This window comes from Chiloscyllium plagiosum, unplaced genomic scaffold (genome assembly GCF_037043375.1).
Source record: "Chiloscyllium plagiosum isolate Xiang-an unplaced genomic scaffold, Cpla_swu_hap1 HiC_scaffold_33, whole genome shotgun sequence".
NCBI classification, from domain to species: Eukaryota; Metazoa; Chordata; class Chondrichthyes; order Orectolobiformes; family Hemiscylliidae; genus Chiloscyllium; species Chiloscyllium plagiosum.
In genome coordinates, this window is record NW_028270171.1 from 55461177 (window position 1) to 55464744 (window position 3568).

Consider the following 3568-nt stretch of genomic DNA (forward strand, 5'->3'; position numbering starts at 1 on the left):
CCCCACCCCCTGTATTTGTGTGTCTGTATTTCTCTCTGTGAGTGTCTGCGTGTGGTTGCAGGTCTGGCAGTCTCTGTGGTGCTTAAAATGGCATAATCTCTCTCTTATCTGGCCACCACACCCTACTGCAGTGATGGTGACAGAGGGTGATAACCTTCGATGATTCCGTCTGAGTGGGAGAGAAGGCAGCAGCTCACAGCACCATCCAAACTGACAGCACCGTCAGCACACGCACCTTCCCGCCCGCTACACCCCGCGCCCCACCACACACACACAATGCTGGTAGATGGAGAGCTGCAAATATACTTGGGCTCGTCAGAATGGAAATGCTCACCTCCGAGTGAACCACTTTGTCAGGAGATGACATGAATTGATTTCTGATTCTATGACTTGCAATGCTTAAAAATTACGTGGAAAAATATTGAAAATTCCCAAAAAAGGCCTAGTAGTGTTGATAATGACGCAGGGACAATATCGCTTAGTATCAGACAAAACTGCTCTGTGTTTCCAAAGATATTATTTGAAAAAATCAAACGAACGTGTAATTTGAGAGATTCACAGCAAAGGATTTGCTATCTCCTCAGAGCCAAAAACTGTGACACTGATGCAGTGGCGTGGCGAGGCCAGCAGAGGGTAGTATTGGATGAATCCAATCATAAAACTGAGTGGTTCGCACTCCCTCTATAAAGATTAGAGATGTTGGCCTTACAAACCTTCCGAACATTCCGTGGAAGAATAAAGGGAGTGATAGATAATTTTCGTCTCCATGTAGACGATGTTCATGAACTGGATAGATAAAATTTATCTTATTGGAGTTTATAGATAGAGAAGTCATATTTAAAAAGCAGAGTTCATAGTGTAACTGTAAAATCTTTAGGTCACCCTCAGTGGGAGCATTGTGTGGAATCCTTATCCTCATTCTCCACCAAAATCATGTAAAGAAGTTAGAAAGGGCACAGACGCTATTCCCTGGATAGCAAGATATTAGAATGCCAAGTGGCGTTGTTTACTGAGACATAAAAATATCAGAAAGGATACAAAAGGTTTAATCGGGATGGTAGAAAGAATGAATGAGTTTACTCACGAGATTTGGGAATACTGGAGCAGAAACACACACGTTTTTATGTAAACAAATGAGATTTTCATATAACGCGAGGTTTGAATGACTAAGTCAGGGAAATGCGCTCTTTCGAGTGGAACAATAACTTTAGTTAGAGCTTCAAAACCATTAGTGAATGATTAATTAAGGTTTGGATGAGAGTTTCTTCCACTCAATAGAGTTATTTAAATCGTGAATGACTTTCAAGAAATAAAGCGTAGAAGCTGATTTCATAGTGTTTTAAAAGATACACGAGCAAACATACAAGGAGGGAATTTACCATTGAGAGAAAGTCAGTGTGGTTGCGTAACAATTTCGAATTTGGTTGAGTTCGGAAACAAAGACATTTCATGAACACGTACAACTGAATAAGATTGAATATAAAATGTTCATGGATTGGTAAGGTGTGACGTATTATTCAAGGTGAAACTCTGCAAATGGAGCTGATGTCTTAAAATAACTGCAGAGAGAAGTTATATCCTAATGAGTAGGAATTGAATCGTCACTAGCAGACACAACACCTACTTTAAAGATTTGACCACATTCACATGATGTTATGTATATTTCATACATTCTTAACTCCACCCAAGAAATCCACCAAGAAGACTCTGTCCTTTTGTGTTGTTAACCCTCTGTACTTCTCTGCACCACGCCATTGAAGATAAATTATGCTCAGACCAAAATTCAATTCAATACAATATTCAAACAGTCCTATGTTATTTCTTTTTTTTATTATTGCAACAACCTTTGTGAGTTTGCAACAAACTGTGTAACATGAAACCAGTTCAACATCTATTTTCCCGGAATTTAACGCAGTGCACATGGGAAACGCTATCCATCTGCTGAAAAATCACCTTCGGCTCTTTCTCCATACATGTCTCTTCACGTTTTACATACTTGCACTATGTTTGTTGATCAAGGAGTCATTATCCAGAAAAGGTCGTTTCTCAATCCACAAACACGGGTATCTTCCCATAAACTTGGCTTTGCTCAATAGCAAATTTTATCCGTACCCCTCAACACGACGACAAATTGAAGCTTCTCCATGTGATGCTCAAACGTAAAACTTCGGCACAGCACAGCCCACTATACTGGCACAGAGATACGGTGCACTGGTCACCTGTAGCACAAGAGCAACACATTAATGCTTACCTCCACATTCCTGGTTTTATCTTAACGTTTGGGAAACCGAATTTCTCTGATTCCATGGCTAGTAACGGGGATTATAGGATCATCTTCACCAGTGGTTCTGACCCCGAGTGAGGAAAGTGGTGAGCTACTCATTGCAAAGATGGGTAGATTGTTGAAATATACAATTTCGACATTTGCCATCAAATTCCTAAGTGTAAACCCCCTCTGAATTCTTCCACCGCAGTCCGCTGTTTGGGAAGTGTTCCTGTTGTGGGAAATGCACTTCCCCGTGTGTCATCTGCTGCTCCTAGCATGCGCTCTGGCACTGCACTCATTTTCCTTCTGACACTTGCTCACTGTGTTGCTGTGATCATACAATGACTTGGTGTCGCACGGCTCAGGAAAATGATGCAGATCAAGGTTTTTGCATTGTTGAATTCAATTGTCAGTTTAGCCTTATTTAGGATTTTGAAATTGTCTGTTCTGTACACAGGTGCGTGTCAAACATATCTGAGTGGAAGAAAGGTGTTCCGAATAATGACATTGAGCACTATGCACTCTCCTCCAGTCTGGCAAACAATTCCTCACAAAGGCAATTTAATAGACAATACACAATAGGTGCAGGAGTAGGCAATTCTGCCCTTCGAGCCAGCACCACCATTCATTATGATCATGGCTGATCATCCTCAATCAGTATCCTGTTCCTGCCTTATCCACATAACCCTTTATTACACTATCCTTAAGAGCTCTATCCAACTATTTCTTGAATGAACACCTCCTGTTGTCTCGGGTTCTTCATTCCATTGACTTCAAATCTTCACAGAATTCAACAGACCTTGTTACATAGTCATTTCTTCATTTTTGTTCAGATCCCTGTGAGCAGAGTGTCACAGTGGGAATGCGCTTGCCCCACAACCCAGAGGTCAGACCATAGTCTAGGAACCGTACTATGCTATTTATCATTTCACCAAAACAAGGGAGAAATATCTGCTGCTCTGCATAATTTATGCAATTCACTTACTCATAATGTTATAGGCACTTAGGCATATGTGGCGAGCTGGCCGAGAGGTTAAGGCGATGGACTGCTAATCTATTGTGCTCTGCAGGCGTGGGTTCGAGTCCCACTCTCGTCGGTGTTATCAGTGGTTTTCAATGTTGCTGTTTTTGGATGATCTCAGCTGTCTTACTGAAATTGGAACTGCAATGTCAGTTTGTATGCATCGACGCTATTATAAAATCTCAAAGAATAATTTGGTCCTGTTGCCTAAACTGCATTGAAATGTATATTGCATTGGGATATTGAAAAGGAACGCGACTTTCTTTTTCAAGTCAAGCTGC

At 41.1% G+C, this 3568-nt stretch overlaps 1 non-coding gene across 1 annotated transcript; it reads left to right on the forward strand.

Moving 5' to 3' along the window:
- Nucleotides 1-3281: 3281 nt before the first annotated feature.
- Nucleotides 3282-3363, forward strand: trnas-gcu (transfer RNA serine (anticodon GCU)). The gene has a single exon. It is a non-coding gene; the product is annotated as a tRNA-Ser (tRNA).
- Nucleotides 3364-3568: the final 205 nt, after the last annotated feature.